Below are 18630 nucleotides of genomic sequence, written 5' to 3' on the forward strand. Positions count from 1 at the left end.
ATGCCTTTCCAAGTGGATCTCGGAGTGTAGACATCTGTCCTACCAACTGCACAATCGACAGCCTCCTACAACAATTAAAGAACATTCCACTCACTCAATTTCCACCTCCATTACCATTCTCAATAATTTCCCCATTGCTGACATTTGCAAAGTGGCTACATGGGCATCAACAGACACTTTTGTCCATCGCTACGCCATTACTTAGGACAGCATGTCCTAGGAGAGTGTCCGCTGCAGTGTCATATCGTCTGCAGTAAATGCCGCTCTGAAACCCCAGTCTTCCAATCAAGGGCACTGCTTTATAGTCACCTACAGTGGAGCACCCACAGGGACGTTATTCCAAGAAGAAGAGAGGGTTATTCACCCTGTGCACTAACTGAGGTTCTACGAGATGTGTGTCCTAGTGGGTGCTCGACTAGCTGCCCTCCTCCTCTCTGCTGCAGAGCCGACACATGGGCTCGGCGGCAGAGAAGGAACTGGGGGGTGGCTGGACCACACACTGCTATATATATATATGTCCCACTCACCGCTGAAGAGGGGGGAGGTGCGCATGTGGTCCGACGGGCACTGATGATGATCTCCAATCCCAGGCACAGGAGGCATTACCGCACCTACAATGGAGCACCCATAGGGACACGCATCTCGAACTTCAGTTACTGCACAGGGTGAGCAAATCTCTCCTTCTCCCACTTAGCAAACCTTGCTTTCCCCAAGGAAGACTAGGTATGTACCAAGTTTGAGCTTTAACAGCAAAATCACTTTAAAGTTACCTGATCACAAAAGCCTTCTGAGCAATTGTCTTGAAACACAGTGTGGAAGCACTTTTTAATCACACTCAGAGAGTTCAAAGATAGCCTAGTGGAAGTATACCAAACTTACATATTTAAATTTTGACCCATTTGAAAACAGGAGCTTAGAAAAAAGCAGCACCTTAATCCCAAGAAGGCAACTCAGTCATCACTTACAAGGATGGAATTCCTATTGATGTCTTTCTTGATCTAGAAGTTAGGGCAATATTGGTCCATATGACAGTCAATTTTGCACTAATATAGTTAGAGATCTGAGGGAGTCAATGGGAGTTTTTCTATTGCTTCGATAGACCTAGGAACAAGCCCCAAGAGACCAGATCAGAGACATTTATATTCACCATCACCAAATTAGCTCTGAAATTTCCTCTGTGCTTCCTTAGCAAATGGATCATGCCTGACACTAAATTGTCTGGTACAGAATGTCTAAGTGTAAGCATTTGCAGGGTGGGCGTCATGGGTTTATAATCAGCTTAGAAGATACAAGATGCTGTGTACATGTTATTTTTAGACAGACGTTAACGTCAGGGCTGTGGTGGTGGAAATTTAACAGGGGGCAAATTGATGGAGATCAGTCCATCAGGACCTTGGTTCCATGGGTTCAATGTATTGTAATAGAGAACAAAAATAATTTTCTATAGGCCTCCAATTCTCAAAACTGTCTCCCTCTATATGGTGCTATACAGGGAGATCACATCTGTTTCTGTGCCTTTCTAAATGAATGAATGTGTGAGCAGTTCAGTTACTCTGAGTCCACTTACCTTGTACTGCTCCTTATCTCAAGAATGACTCTGAAAGGTCTCCATTATGGTAACTCATGAGTATGTAAAGAAAACACCTCAGGAAGAAACCTGGGGGGTCTCAAGGTGGCAAATTCATCTGATATCCTGACAAGTGGAACGGCCCAGTTATTAAGACCTTCTGTCATTCTGGGTGTGGTAACTGCAGGGTGGGGATAATTCATAGATTCATAGATTCTAGGACTGGAAGGGACCTCGAGAGGTCATCGACTCCAGTCCTCTGCCCTCATGGCAGGTCCAAATACTGTCTAGACAATCCCTGACAGACATTTATCTAATCTACTCTTAAATATCTCCAGAGATGGAGATTCCACAACCTCCCTAGGCAATTTATTCCAGTGTTTAACCACCCTGACAGTTAGGAACTTTTTCCTAATGTCCAACCTAAACCTCCCTTGCTGCAGTTTAAGCCCATTGCTTCTTGTTCTATCCTTAGGGGCTAAGATGAACAAGTTTTCTCCCTCCTCCTTTTGACACCCTTTTAGATACCTGAAAACTGCTGTCATGTCCCCTCTCAGTCTTCTCTTTTCCAAACTAAACAAACCCAATTCTTTCAGCCTTCCTTCATAGGTCATGTTCTCTAGACCTTTAATCATTCTTGTTGCTCTTTTCTGGACCCTCTCCAATTACTCCACATCTTTCTTGAAGTGCAGTGTCCAGAACTGGACACAATACTCCAGTTGAGGCCTAACCAGCGCAGAGTAGAGCATAAGAATGACTTCTCGTGTCTTGCTCACAACACACCTGTTAATGCATCCCAGAATCATGTTTGCCTTTTTTGCAACAGCATCACACTTTTGACTCATATTTAGCTTGTGGTCCACTATAACCCCTAAGGTAGAAAGCTCTCCCACAGGACAGTGAGTTGATGTTGTAGGATTCCCAAGATTTGAAAGAAGGCTCTGAGAGTTCTCTTAATGGTGCACTTAATCCCCACATGAGGAAATAACTGTGAAAAAAAGTTAATTGCAGTTTCTTGGCTGCTTGCTCCACTGCTCTCTGTGTAAGAATGAAAGGTTCAGGATATTACAGAGACAAGGTGGGTGAAATAATATCTTTTATTGGACCAATTTCTGTTGGTGAGAGAGAGACAAACTTTTGAGCTCACCAGGAGCTCTTCTTCAGGTTTGGAGACTGTACTTAGTGTGTCACAGCTAAACACAAGGTGGAACAGATTGTTTAACATGAAGTAGTTAACCTTGAATAGTCCCTTGAAATATGTATTTATGTGGCCTGTTAACACCTCTCCATAGGGGAAAAGAGCTTGGGGGGAGGGGAAATGGGTTAGTGGGTGACAGATTGTTGTAATAAGCCATAATTCCAGTGTCTCTGTTCAGTCCATGATTTTTAGTGACTTGAAAAGTTATAAATTTAAGCTCCCAGGCTCATTTTTTGAAAGTAATGTGCAGGTTTCTTTTGAGGGTGAGAACTGATAGGTCAGACATGGAGAGATCGTTATGTGAAAAGTGTTCACCCACAGGTTACAGGGTGTTTTTTGTCTTTTACCATTTTCCTGTGTGAGTTCATTCAAGAGTATAGAGATTGTCTGGTTTCACCCACACAGTTGTTTGCGGTGCTTAGTGCACGGGATGAGGTACACCACATTGTGATAGACAAGTGTAAGACCATGGATCTTGAAATTCCATGGATCATGACTGGAGAGGTGTTAATGGGCCACTTCACCTTGAATGATCCCTTGAAATGAGTTAACTACTGATGCAAAACAATCTGTTCTACCTGGTACTGAGCTGTGATACTCTGTTTATGTCTACACTGCAACATAAGCCTGTGCTTGGATCCAGGCTGAAGCCTAACCCCCGTTGCATCTGCACTGCAATTGCGTTAATCCAGGGCTCAGACTCAGAGTTCCAGGACCCTGCAGGGCTGGAGGGTCTGAGCTCAAGTTAAACCGGGACCCAGGGTCCAAGCCCTAGTGCTTTGCAGTGTAGACACAGCCCTGCTTGAATCAGGCCCGGGAGTCAGCTGGAAGTATCCCACAATTCCATGAGACAACTTCCTTAGTCCTCTCTATCCCAACAATCTGCAATCCATCCTATTGATGCAATCCATCCTATTAACGAAATGTCTCAGGCCCTGAGTTGCAAACAGTTTGCCATATGTGCAGTCTCACAGAAGCCAGTGGGACTACCTGAGGGCATTGCGTCTGAGTTAAGCACATGCATAGTTGTTTGCAAGATCGGGGTCCACCGCTGTACACCGTGGACAAGTCCACAAGCTAGCGGCTAACGGGAGTTTTGCGAAGCAGTTTACAGGGGGAGTGGGGGGCTAGATACACATAACATTCCTTAAACTTATTTAAACTTAAGCTTTAAAAAAAAAAAACCTGATAAAAACAAAACCTCAACAAAGAACTAACTTAAGGAGTAAAAAAAGAATGCAGGCAGAAGTCCAGCAACAGAGGGGGGTGGGGGGGTTATCCAGTTTATTGCACTCAATGCAGCATGTATGATTACCTGCCCTATGGGAGCATTCGATGCAAGGAGCTCCTGACCCTCAGAGACCGGGTACGGGATTTGGAGACCAGGAGACGGGGAGACAGAGAGGTACATAGATGAGACTTTCCGGGACATAGTAGAATAGTCCCACCCCCTGTCTGACAGCCTCTGTGCTGTTGAGGAGGATGAAAGTCTTAGGTAAGGAGAACATCCAACTGGAGCAGAGGGCTATCCGTGTGGAACTGGAATCATTTCAGAGAATGCTACCATGGAGCTCCTGGACTTCAATCTCTTATATGGGGAGGGATAGCTCAGTGGTTTGAGCATTGACCTGCTAAACCCAGCATTGTGAGTTCAGTCCTTAAGGGGGCCATTTAGGGAACTGGGGTAAAAATCTGTCTGGAAATTGGTCCTGCTTTGAGCAGGGGATTGGACTAGATGACCCCCTGAGGTCCCTTCCAACCCTGATAGTCTATGATTCTACCTAGGAGCCTAAATTTGGCCTCCAGAACCTATCCCTCCCTATGTCATTGGTACCTACGTGTACCATGACCACCAGCTCCTCCCCAGTACTACACATAAGTCTATTTAGATGTCTCGAGAGATCCGCAACCTTCACACCAGACAAGCAAGTCACCATGCAGTTCTCCCGCTTGTCGCAAACCCAGCTATCTATGTTTCTAATGATCGAATTGCCCATTATTAATACCTGTCTCTTCCCAATAACTGGAGTTCCCTCCCCCGGAGTGGTATCTTCCGAGCGAGAGGATACCACAACATCTGGAAGGAGGGTCCCAACTATGGGATAACTGGGCCGTTCCACTTGTCAGGATATCAGATGAATTTGCCACCTTGAGACAGTAAAGAGCAATAACGTTATCTCTAGTCCCAGTTATGGTCATGCTGCAAATTACCTGAAACAACAATAAGTAAACCAGTTTCAGTCAAATGTGGGTGGAGCTATAGCTGATGTAAGTCAGCAGAGCTCTGTTTACTTCATTGAAGCTACACTGATTTACACCAGCTGAGGATCTGAACCTCTGTTTTTCCTGGTAATGTAACCTTGTTGTGGTAAGTGCTGTATTTGGCACCAGTTCTGCTAACACTGATGAACGTGCTTCTCATTATGCACTGAAGTAATTCCACTGACTTCAGTAGGCTACACCAGCTGGGGATCTGGCTCACAGTTTGTATGTATTTGCTAGAGCTGTATTTGTAACTCACACACCTTCTGGGTGTGGTGTTCTGTCCCATGTAGTGGCACCGAGACCATTTAGAGAGAGAGATAAAATGAGTCTGTTTAACAGCCAATTGTCTTTTAGTTTATGCTATGCTTTAAGCTCCAGAGGTCCCAGGTTCGATCCCACCTGCTGACGACCGGGGTCTGTTGGTGTTACATATTCATTTACCAAGATAGCCAATGATGGCCAGTGGGGTTTGTAGACCTTGCTTATTTACTTTTTTTGTTATTACCTTGTAACTTAAAACCCCAGCTTTAAATAACTTGAACCTCTGGTGTATTTCAAAAGATGAGGGAAATGTGTAGAGTTTGCATGTGTACCCTCCCCAAAAGTCTACAGTATCAGAGCTGCTCTATGGGATTTAAAGATACTTGTCCAAAGAAATGTGGGCCTTTCTTGAATTAAGACTTTCCACTGAGCCATGATTCAGAGCTTTCTAGTGGTTCCTCTGGTGAATTGATCCCTAGATTACAAAATAGGATTTTGTGATCTAATATAGCGCCATGTCTCTTGCAGTGGCCAGACTCTGATGCTTCCAAAGAAGGTGAAAATGTCCATAATGCACCCAATTAACTGTCTACCATGGGGGAGATATTTTTTCCTGAATAGGCCTCAAAAATGAGATGGAATTATCCATGGTATTATCTGAGCATCCATACCTAGGAGTGCTATAAATGGTCTTGAAGTCATTTCACTCTTTTTAAAACTCAGCAATAGTATTTGATTCTCTTTCCTGTGATTCCCACGGGTTGACTCTCTGCTGCATAAATAATTGTTGCCCTGTGCAGGCTTGACATTATTTCTCTTGAATTTCATCTAATGTTCTCCTGGGGGGGCAGGCCAAACAAGAAGGAGTAGTCGGTGTTTACTACACCTTTCATTCAGAATTGTGAATATCAGTCAAATCTGAGCCAAGTCGTTCTGATTTGTGCGACTGTAACTTACAATAGGAGAGTGTGTAGCTTTGTCCATCTTTAGTGGCCAGTTCATATAAGAGGTTAACGAGTCTTCTACAGCTGCCAGCAGGGGAATTTGGTTCATTAGCTGAAGGGGTAGAGGCTGTGCTTTTAACTCAGTAGACTCCAACCTCACCCATCTGGGGTTGTTTATTCAGCTTCATATCACAGTGTGTGTAAACTTTGCCAAGCCCCAAACTGTTCTTTAGAAAGATCTTCTTTCAAGATCTACAAATGGCACCTTAAGTCCCTGCCATAAATAGACTATCTAATATTCTCTTCCTCTGATGGCCATTTCCATGATCATTAGAACAAAATGCAACCTGATCTAGCCAACATGATGTGACATAAGCAAAGGCACCAGGATTGGGCCTGTTTTTCTTCCTGCAGTGTAAGGAGGAAGAAAGATTTTTAACCTATCTGTCATTTCATTGGGTTAATCAGTTGGGAAGAACAAGGCATCTGTGGATCTCCTGAGTCTGTGACATACTTCTGGACAGCCCAAAAGAGCTCTGAGAAAACTAAAAAGGGAGGGCTTTAATTGGGCTTATGTTGGCCCTGGTAAAATCTCTTTTGCCTGCACTATGATGAAGCAAATAAAACAGCAGACAGAAATAGACAAGGCTTCCAGGAACTAATATCTTCAGTGCTATCGTGTGTTCTCTCTCCCCTCTCCTGATGATGATCACTGCTTTCATATCCTAGTGGGTTTTTATTTTGGCATGGAATGTGTGGGTTTTGGCAGGAAAAAGAGACAGTACATCAATGAAGAGGGGAAACCATTTCTTAAATGCTAAAAGCTATCAGGCGAGGGTTTACAAAAAGCTATGGAGTGGAGACCTCTTGGATGCTAAAGGGATAGGAATTGGCTCGTGTCCTGAATGGCTTCCGTTATTTCTTGAAGAAGCAACTGGGTTTTGTATTTGTATAGGCCATTGTGCTCGAGGCAGGATTATTTTAGCCAGATACTGTACATAATATCAAGAAACACTGACATGAATACACCTCATTAGAGAAGAGGCAAGCACACTGAGGCTAGAAATTTACAAGGGATTGTCTGAACCCTATACTGAGGGCAAGGCGCTTTGATGGGATTAATAGCCTAAATGAGTTAGTATAATTGTTGCAGCTGTCTGTTGATCCTGGCCCGTATCTTTCCCCCAAGCCCTGCATCATGGCATATCGGCCAAAACTGTACGGGAGCCTCCTGGATAGCAGAGATGACAAAGGGTGATGTGCTCCTCCTCCACATACCACCTTCAGTCCTTTCTGCAAAATAGCCACATGCCAATGAGCTATGCAAAAAAGGGTGGCAGGGTAGGGAGGGAGAGGGAAGGGCAGCACTAAGCAGCAGTGTTCCCCAACAAAACTGCATAGGCTACTTAATAAAAATGTGGACAGTGGCAGCTCTGACACACACTGTCCTTTTTCGGATGGGTCCCAGCACATGGCCGGAACTCAGCAGCCACTAGCAACACAGTTAGCAGCCACACTGGGCTACCATGGCTAGTAGGGGTTATGGGGAGGAAAATAGAAGCTCCATCTGCCTATCTGGCTAGGATCCACACTGATGGTGTGGGGCTGGACCCCAGCTGTCTGTCAGGTTCTGTAGCCCAGTCCCTTGGACACATTGTATCCTTGCTGGGTCCTGTATCAGCAGCAGAGTTTCATGCCTAATTTGTTCCTCTCCCTGCATATTTTGTGCAGGAGAGGAATATCTGGCCACGTCTAAACCAGCAAAATTAGCATCTGCCTGTTATTGACTGCCAGTTGCGATGCAGCAACATTGGTTCAAATGGCTTGTAGACATGGCCACTGTGTCACAAAACCTGCTCAGTGTGTCAATGTGATAAAAAACAGCTGCTGAGGCTAGCGCTTCTGCTGCCACTGTGAGCAGCACAGCAGCTGACATCAGACTCAGTAATATGGGGATTACGGGGCCTGTCTTTACTGTCCAGCAGATGAAGTTCACTGAGGAATATTGCCTCCAACAAAGGGAGCATGTGGAGGCCAGATGTGTGATGGAGAGAGAAACACGTTTAGGAGCAGTCAACTCCTACTTCACTCCACTGGCTCCAGGAAGAGGTCTAGCTCTCCGCTCCAAAGGAGGCAGGTTCGGTTGGAAGTGGATCTGTGAGAAAAAGCCGATAAATTGCAGTTCAGTGAGTAAGGGATAATACGGAGGAGACAACTGGCCTCCCTAAACTATTATACCTTTTGGCTCACTTCCAGTATCTATTCCTGTGTCAGGTCACAGGAGCTAGAGGTAAATAGATCCCCGTGTGGATACAAAATTTGTATCTGCATCCGATCTGCAAAAATGGTCTGCAGATATAAAGTGAATATCTATGTATTTGCAGGGGTCTATAGGTAAATATAAGACCAAGAACCCAGGATGATGTAATCTGTCTTCAGGTTTTCCAGAGCCTCGTGAATACTAGCAAATAAATAAGCACTCTCCTAGCCAGGACTGTCCCTAAATGAAAAACAGAAGTGTTGGCTTTGTGTAGCCAAATGAGAGTATTGGAAGGAGGACTTTTTCTATCATTGGCTAGCTAGCCTGGGCTTCCTAGAACATCTGCCCAATTCACTACAGTTGGCCTAGGCATTCTTCCCTGACAGTCTCTCCCCTTAGGCCATATGTGGCAGAGGTGTTTCCCTGACAGAGAGATATTACACCCTTCGTGACCTGTAAAAGAGGTCTAAACACCCCCATCGCAATCCCTCACTGTCCCCATAAAGATTAATAAAATGTTGATGGTTTTTTCATGGGGAGAGGGAGGAAGGGTTTAGGTTTTTCTATCTTTAAGAGCATCATGGAGCATTTATCATGAAACAGGCATGTTACTGGAAAAAATGGAAGAGACCAATGCGTTATATAGTACAGCTTAGACTGCTTGTGCATGGTTAGCTACAGGGACAGACACCCCAGGTTCAGAGAGGTAGGTTTCCCTGCACTCTCTCAACTAGTAGGACCTCTCTCTAGGAAGATTCTAAGAGGCACAGCTTGCAAAGGCATGTAGAAAGGCCTAAGCACTTATTCTGAAACACTGTTCCCTTCATTGTAGTGACACCTAAATGACATTTTACTGTACCATAGAAGTACAGTCCAAGTCTTGTTGTAACTTGAAATCTTTAAATCATGATTTGAGGATTTCAGTAACTCAGCCAGAGGTTAGGGGTCTATTACAGCAGTGAGTGGGTGAGGTTCTGTGGCCACAGATGTGCAGGAGATCAGACTAGATGATCACAATGGTCCCTTCTGGCCTTAAAGTCTATGAATCTTATTAGTACTCTGAGTCTTCAACATCGAGCCATGTTAGCAAAAATAAATATTCAGGTGACTGAGACTTGCAAAGTATGCTAGGACGCTGATATGGTCTCTCAGCAAACCATTGCAGCTAATCTACCCTTGCAGCACAAGTATTATCAGTAATACTTACTTAAAGTAAGAAGACACCAAGAAGACACTAGCCACCTTGGGGCCACCACTAGCAGCTACTGGAGAGTAGAAATATCAGGACTCAGAATTCCTCCTCCCTCGCAGGCAGACTTCAGGAAAAGGAGAGAAATCTCTCTGGAGTAGAGGCTCTAGCCTGCTCTGTTGAAGCTGATGGGGTTTGTCATTGATGTAAGTAGGTGGGCTTGATCCTGCCCCCAAGTCACATACTGATATTGAAACATCTCACTTTTAGACACTTCAGAAAGAATAGCCAGGCCGTCATCAGTGGTAGGGTCTAAGGAATCTCTCCATTAGTTGAGTGGACATTTTTTCGATGATTTCCATTTGGCTGGGATACTATCACTACCCAAAAGAAGAGCAAATTTGCAATACAAACTATAGATCTAAGTGATTGCTTGGGTGGAAAAACTATCTCAAATGGCAAAAAGACTACCTATGTCACTGATATCAACATCCATATGAAAAAACTACCCCTCACCTTGAGAGAGCACCTGGCCCAGTTCCCTCTGCTGATGGTAGAATAATGGGATGTCAGGAGTAAGAGGGCTTGTGAGTAGCTCCTAACAAAAGAGTCATGTAGCAAAGGGTCCGATGTAGAAATAGTGGAGAACCAGTTGGAAGCCTACAGAAGGTTGCATTGGAGGATCAGTGGGTCTAAACCACAGTGCAGCCATAGCAGTGATGAGAAGGATCAGCTTGTGGCATTAGTGCTGCTTGAGATATGTTAGGGAAGCCCTGGCACAATCTGAAAGGCGGAACCCTTGTGAAAGCGGACTGTACTTGCCTGTACAGGTAGAAATGGGAAGTTAATCATGTTACTTGTATTCTGGCAATGCCTAGAGAGGCCCCAACCAAAATGAGGGCCCCATTGGGCTGGGCACTGTTCCGGCACCTAGTAAGAGCCAGTCCCTACCTCAAAGAGCTTACAGTCTAAATAGCCAGGATGGACAAAGGAAGGATTGTCAAGAGATGGGGGACTAAGGCACAGAAATATGAAGTGACTTACCAACAGGGCGCTTGTAGTAAAGCCTAATATTAACCCAGACATCCTGTGTTCTCAGTCCAGGGAATGAACCTAACCCCAACTTTTTCCTCGACACCTATAAAACCTTCCACTGTCAACCTGTCAGACATCTTGAGCTGAGTGGTAAATCCTATGGATACGTGTAAACAACACTTAAATTACCAAAGATACTGAAATGCAAATCTCTTTAACTCAGAACCTGAACTCCATGCACCCAGAAACCATTGTTATTTGAGCTGGACACAGATTTTTGGGAGGGTTTAATGCCTTTTTTGATAATGAGCATTTTCAGCAAAGATTTTCATTTTTCCCACCAAAAAGGTCCATTTTTCAATGAAACTCGCAAATATCCAATTTTCAGTTTTCCTTTTATTCATTTTTCCAGTTTTCAGTATTTCCCATTTTTCCCTTTCCCCGCACTTTTTTCTTCCCCCTCCCCGTTTTCAGTAGCAAAACGGAAAAAGGAAAAAAACCTGCTAATTTTCTAAACTGTTAATTTTAAATTTTTTGAAAAAAAAATCTTTTGAACACATAAATTGTTCTTTTTCCAACCCTTATGATTTTGATTTTTTTCCCCACAAAAGATCTTTACCATTTCTGACCATTTCTAGTTTGGTATAATTGTCTGCATGAAAAAGAGAGCAACTATCCCTGATCAAATATTCAGGGGCCCTTTATTAGCAGTGGGATAATAATACTCCTTCTTGGTAAGTGAGTTTTGAGAGCTTTCAATCAAAAGTAATATGTAAGTGAAAAGGATTATTATTCCAAACTCTTTTTTTTTTTTTTTTTTTGCCACAAAACTTGGAAATTATCCAGCTGAAAAAATGCCCTCTTGTTTTTTTCCCCAAAGAGATCTGGAGATTGAGGTCCAGATACCACAATGATGAATGTAACTGCCTGGCCAGACAGATAAGACAAAGACAGGATACACAGACAGTGTAGAGTTTAAATTTTTAAAGAACATGGATGACATACCAGTCTTTGTAACACAATACAGCATTTATGAGCGCTGATTCTGTGCGCTGCTTGGGTAAGGTACTGTTAAAATCGTTAGGAAAGAAAAAAGCCAAATTTCTCAAACCCCAGCAGGTTGAATGTGTCACTGTAGGGGGTAGATACAGACACACTCAGAGCCCCAGCTGTCTTCTTTTAGTATGTGCCAACCAGCATTTTTAATCTTTAGCTAGTTCAGTTGATCTTTAATAAATAAGCCAATGGAGGGGAATTAGATATGCTGGTATTCCCCACCTCCCCATTCCCATTTAGCTAGCACTAGGGTTGCCAACTTTCTAATCACACAAAACCGAACACCCTTGACTCTTCTCCAAGGCCCTGCCCCTTCCCTGAGGCCCCGCCCCTGCTCACTCCATCCCCCCTCCCTCTGTTGCTCGCTCTCCTTCACCCTCACTCGCTCGCTCATTTTCACCAGGCTGGGGCAGGGGGTTGGGGTATGGGAGGGGGGTGAGGGCTCCGGCTGGGGGTGCAGGCTCCAGGGTGGGGCCAGAAATGAGGGTGTGGGAGGGGGCACCGGGCTGGGACAGGGGGTTGAGGTGCAGGGGAGTGAGGGCTCTGGCTGGGGGAGCGAGCTCTGGAGTGGGGCCAAGGATGAGAAGTTTGGGGTGCAGGAGGGGGCTCCAGGCTGGGGCCAAGAGGTTTAGAGTGCAGGAGGGGGTTCTGAGCTGGGGCAGTGGGTTGGGGTGCGGGGAGGGGTTCAGAGTGTGGACTCTGGGCGGCACTTATCTCAGGCGGCTCCCCAGATGCAGCGGCATCCCCCCTCTCTGGCTCCTAGGCAAAGACGTGGCCAAAGGGAGCTGCTAAGCCAGTACTCGGGGCGGGGGCAGCGCGCAGAAGCCCCCTGGCCTCTCCTGTGCCTAGGGGCCACAGGGACATGCCAGCCGCTTCCAGGGAGCCACACGGAGCCAGGTAGGGAGCCTGCCAGCCCCGCCAAACGGACTTTTAACGGCCTGGTCAGTGGTGCTGACCAGAGCCGCCTGGGTCCCTTTTCGACCAGATGTTCCAATTAAAAACTGGACACCTGGCAACCCTAGCTAGCACTTGCACCCATTCTTTTTGGATGGGAATGAATCTTGGTGACGACCCAAATTTCAAAGGCCAGACAAGCCACCTCGATATCAGCTCACTTAACAGACTATCTTGGAATATTTTGTCTGTGTATCAAGTCGTGCTGTATGGGCTGAACTCAGTACCTTTGAAGTCAATGGTAAATCTCCTGCTGACATTAAAGGGAACTGGGTTGCACTATAATTCATTACCATTTTACCTGTTTCATGTCAATTTACATTAAATAAATTGACAACTGGTATTTAGCAAATTAGGGGCCTGCCTTATTCGCATTGAAATCAATAGCAAAACTCCCAAGGAGCAGGCTTGACGTGATTTTTTGGTGTACACCATTTGAAAATCAGTGATGCCCTTCAATGCATGTGAGTTAGTTTACACACTACTCAGGGCCAGGTGGTGCAAATGTCGTTTTAATTTTTAATTACTAACATTCTATAATTACATTTTTAGTCTAATTGCGTGGTTGGCAGGTGAAACAATGCGATTTGGAGGCTGGAAGGAATATTTCACATTATATGATTAAAGAACTGGGAGGAGGCACTCCTCCTCTTTGATGGATTCACTGTCAGCTGGCCAAGCAGCTGAAGCTCACCTGTCTGTCTTGGAACAGCTCTGCCGAACTGTCCACCTGACTTTCTGAAATGCCAGGTATAAAGGATCTTCCAAAACCTTTAAACATTGCTCTAGATGTCGTCAGCCAATCGCTGGTCATCTCTCTAGAACCAGGAATAATATCCTTCTGATGGTGAGGAGTCTAACGAGCATATTAAAAAGCCAAGTATTTTGCCAATGCGCACAGATATTCTGTTGCTCCCTCCATTCAGTGGACTAGGCTGTAGATATTGGGCCCAGTGTAGAGGTGATGTAAATTAGACTCCGTTAGACCAGCTTAACTACATGTAAGGGAGTCCAAGTTAGGGCAAGGAGCTCAGATTTATGCCTATTTATGCAGCATCTTGAATGTAGCTCATTGTGTTTGACCGTAGTAGCAAACAGCAGGAAGGGGTATTATGTGTGAGGTAGTGAGGCAAATTTAGATTTGGGTCTAAAGGGGGGGACTAAGATGGTGTAACTTACACCTTTTCCCAGACCCCTCTGCATGTGAGTGTCGTCAATGAACGTATACACTCATAGTCTCACTTAGACTCCCCTTGATTCACTCCCACTTCCTAAGATGGAACTTCCATCCCCACCCCCCATGTGACCTCTGCATTTTCCCAGTTGTCAGGTCTGCCATGAATCCTTTGCACCATTCTATCAGCTACCTAGACATTCCCCCAACTGAAGGAGATCCTCGTGTGGCACAGAGCCAGGGTTGTGGTTCTATGCCACCCACCCACTCCCTGATGCAGGAGGCACAATCGGAGATATTGCCTCCTTGGAGCCATGGGCAACTGGGCATAAGTCAGAAAAGCCTTTGGGTGGCTCTAATTTATTCCAGTGGCCAAACTTGCTCTGTGCTGGGTCCAAGCTCACGGAGACAGAAACCAGCAGGTGCCATAATACTACCTTTGCCTCACCCCTCAGCTGCTGCAGCTAGTACTGCTTGACCAGAGGCAGGAATGAGGCCAGTGAGTCTAAACTGGGGGAGGGGCTTCTGCCAAATAACAGCTGGTTGAAAAGAGACCTTTCTACACAGAAGTCCTTGGTGTAAGAGGAAAGGAGCTAGTGAGGAGGGGTGAGGCAATGCACCGCCGGGCATTCACATTTTTGGATCAAACCCAGGATCGTGGTCACTGTGCAGTGCAAAGATAATTTGGGAGATACCTGGCCTTAGTAATATCTACAGTACCTCTGCTTCTTTCTCTTCTCTTTTCTTTTCATCCACATGAAGAATCCCTTCACAAGAAGAAGAATCTGGTATTTTTCAGGAACAATATGCAGCTCTCTATCCAGATTTTCTGTCATTTGGAGAGAATTTGTCAGTCCATTGTGACAGCAGCTGTACTGATGCACTCCAGGAAACCAACAACGGCATGTCAGAGGGAAAGAAAGAGAAGGAGACTGTCAAGTGTGCATCCTCATTTTTCAGCTATGGGGATTATGCTTTGGATCTTCAAAATCCCATCATTCACAATGAAGCAGCAAGGCATCTGTGCAGGGCACGAAGATTCATATTTGTATCTATGGATGAAGTTGTGTGACCATGTAGTACTTATGAGCATTCGCTTCCTGAGGCTATGGACAGTAATTGCCATTAAGTGCCAGCAGCGCTGTTCAATTGCCATTAAACAGGAAAACTTTCAATGCCAATTTGTATCCAAGAGACACAACTTTACTGAATTCCATTTATCTGCCTTTCCAAAGCATCTACTATTGTAGAATCTAAGCACCGGTAACACTGGTCTACAATTTTTGAGAAGTCGTCTGCTTCAGAGATAAAATGTGCTATTTATTATGTATTTTGATGTGCTGAATTCAAATATGACAATTAAAACAACTGATTGGCTACTGTTTCTAAGATATTTAAGTTTTTACATTTTATGTCTATGTATATTGTGTAGATAGTAGAGTTTTAATCATAAATTGTAAACCTAGGTCTTTTCATGTGTTTATGGTTGCTTTACATGATAAGATTTCACCTGTCCTGTTTATGTAACACTTTAAAAATCAGCAAAAGGGTTATATAAATAAAATTTATTATGAAACAAAAGGCAAAAAACTATTCTGTACATAGTTTAGTCCTATTCAGTGTCTACTCGGCGCTTCTTGGCTTGTCTCTTGTATTCATTCAATGGAGCATCTCTTGTCACTGTCCAGCAATAGTCTGCAAGCATTGATGGGCTCCATTTGCCCTGATAGCGTTTCTCCATTGTTGCAATGTCCTGGTGAAATCGCTCGCCGTGCTCGTCGCTCACTGCTCCGCAGTTCGGTGGAAAAAAATCTAGATGAGAGTGCAAAAAATGTATCTTTAGTGACATGTTGCAACCAAGGCTTTTGTATGCCTTGAGGAGGTTTTCCACCAACAACCTGTAGTTGTCTGCCTTGTTGTTTCCGAGAAAATTTATTGCCACTAACTGGAAGGCTTTCCATGCTGTCTTTTCCTTGCCACGCAGTGCATGGTCAAATGCATCATCTCGAAGAAGTTCACGAATCTGAGGACCAACAAAGACACCTTCCTTTATCTTAGCTTCACTTAACCTTGGAAATTTTCCACGGAGGTACTTGAAAGCTGCTTGTGTTTTGGCAATGGCCTTGACAAAGTTCTTCATCAGACCCAGCTTGATGTGTCAGGGTGGTAACAAAATCTTCCTTGATTCAACAAGTGGTGGATGCTGAACACTTTTCCTCCCAGGCTCCAATGACTGTCGGAGTGGCCAATCTTTCTTGATGTAGTGGGAATCTCTTGCATGACTATCCCATTCGCAGAGAAAACAGCAGTACTTTGTGTATCCAGTCTGCAGACCAAGCAAGAGAGCAACAACCTTCAAATCGCCACAAAGCTGCCACTGATGTTGGTCATAGTTTATGCACCTCAAAAGTTGTTTCATGTTGTCATAGGTTTCCTTCATATGGACTGCATGACCAACTGGAATTGATGGCAAAACATTGCCATTATGGAGTAAAACAGCTTTAAGTCTCGTCTTCGATGAATCAATGAACAGTCTCCACTCATCTGGATCGTGAACGATGTTGAGGGCTGCCATCACACCATCGATGTTGTTGCAGGCTACAAGATCACCTTCCATGAAGAAGAATGGGACAAGATCCTTTGGACGGTCACGGAACATGGAAACCCTAACATCACCTGCCAGGAGATTCCACTGCTGTAGTCTGGAGCCCAACAGCTCTGCCTTACTCTTGGGTAATTCCAAATCCCTGACAAGGTCATTCAGTTCACCTTGTGTTATGAGGTGTGGTTCAGAGGAGGAGGATGGGAGAAAATGTGGGTCCTGTGACATTGATGGTTCAGGACCAGAAGTTTCATCCTCTTCCTCTTCCTCGTCTGACTCAAGTGAGAATGATTCTGGTGCATCAGGAACTGGCAGTCCTTCTCCGCGGGGTACTGGGTGTATAGCTGATGGAATGTTTGGATAATGCACAGTCCACTTTTTCTTCTTTGACACACCTTTCCCAGCTGGAGGCACCATGCAGAAGTAACAATTGCTGGTATGATCTGTTGGCTCTCTCCAAATCATTGGCACTGCAAAAGGCATAGATTTCCTTATCCTGTTCAACCACTGGCGAAGATTTGTTGCACAAGTGTTGCAGCCTATGTGTGGGGCCCACCTCTTGTCCTGATCTCCAATTTTGCAGCCAAAATAAAGGTGATAGGCTTTCTTAACCATAGTGGTTATACTGCGCTTTTGTGATGCAAAAGTCACTTCACCACAAACATAGCAGAAGTTATCTGCACTGTTCACACAAGTACGAGGCATCTCTGCTGACTTTGGCTAAACAGAAATGTGTCCCTTTGCAAAATCAAACACTGACAAATAAGAGAGCACGACACTGTATGATTTCTAGAGCTGATGTAGGGCAATTTGTTCAGCAGAGTGATGTAAGCTTCGTTATGATTGCATCATCCTTGACTTCTAGGAATAACATGATGCAATTCATATCATGGATGACGCAATACCAGCTTCAGATTGCATCATTCATTGTTTTGCCTAAAAAGCAAGTACTGTTCAAACCCAGTCATAGATTTATTCATAGATCCAGTCAAAGATGTATTTTAGTCATTTCTGGTTTAAATTGAGATCCCTTCCCTTTATAACTCACTTATCCTCCGCCATTCCCAAGTCAAGGGTCGTATATACTGACCCAATAGCATATCTTGAAAACTAGAGCCAATCAACAATTTTAAGCATCATTTTCGTTCTCAGTGACCCAGAATTAGTAAAGTTTGACTACATTTATTTCAGAAGCATTTTGGCTGTAGAGCAGTGTAATATTCAATGGGCAGGAATTGGTGCATGGAAAAAGACTCCACTCTGTATGCTTTTGAGATGGGGGGGCAAAGGATCTGAAACACAGAACTGGGATTCAGCAATTCTTGAATTCTAATCTCAGTGCTGATGTTAACTCCCTTAGTGGCCTTGGCTTTATTTGACTTTACCTTACTGTCTTGGTTCCCCCAGGTATAGAATGGAAATAATTCCACTACTCCTATCTCATAAGGGTGTTATGAGGATTAACTAAATGATTCATAGATTATAAAGCCAGAAGGCACCACTGGGATCATCTAGTCTGACCTCATGAATAACACAGACTGTAGGGCTTCCCTGAAATAATTCCTGGTTGAGATACTTCATATCTCTTAGAAAAAAAGCCAATCTTGATTTTAAAATGACCAGTGGTGGAGAATCCACACAAAAAATATGGAATGCTTCACACATTTGCATGTCATCTTTGCATAGGGGCCACATTAATCATTTCTGTGTCTTTCCGGATTTAGTACATTATGTTGGCCTAAGATTTGCACATTTATGTCCAACCTAAGCCCTTGAAATAGGGCTTCAGTAGTGCACAAGTCTTGTACTGGCCAGGGGTACATTTTATCTGCTCTTTCTATGAGACTGCCAGTTGTGCTACACGGTGTGGCGGCTTCACTCTTCATTAAATAGGAAACTATCATATTTATTTGCATTATGACAGGATTTGAACCTACTGTAGATTCCCTTTGTAGGAGTGAAAACTAGTGAAGTAACCTACTGCATTACTACGCCTCTTGCAATGAATATTTTTATTCTCAAGCTTGTTTTATTTTTATGAGTCCTCCTAATTACAGCAAATTAAAAGAAAAAACAGCAAGCAGCAATTAGTAGGAACATAAGTTAGTAATATTCATGACGTAAG

General features: G+C 44.2%; 1 non-coding gene across 1 annotated transcript; it reads right to left on the minus strand.

Moving 5' to 3' along the window:
• Positions 1-18146: 18146 nt before the first annotated feature.
• On the minus strand, positions 18147-18251 carry LOC135885949 (U6 spliceosomal RNA). The gene has a single exon (XR_010561777.1). It is a non-coding gene; the product is annotated as a U6 spliceosomal RNA (small nuclear RNA).
• Positions 18252-18630: the final 379 nt, after the last annotated feature.

The sequence above is a fragment of the Emys orbicularis genome, chromosome 11, assembly GCF_028017835.1.
Source record: "Emys orbicularis isolate rEmyOrb1 chromosome 11, rEmyOrb1.hap1, whole genome shotgun sequence".
Taxonomy (NCBI): Eukaryota; Metazoa; Chordata; order Testudines; family Emydidae; genus Emys; species Emys orbicularis.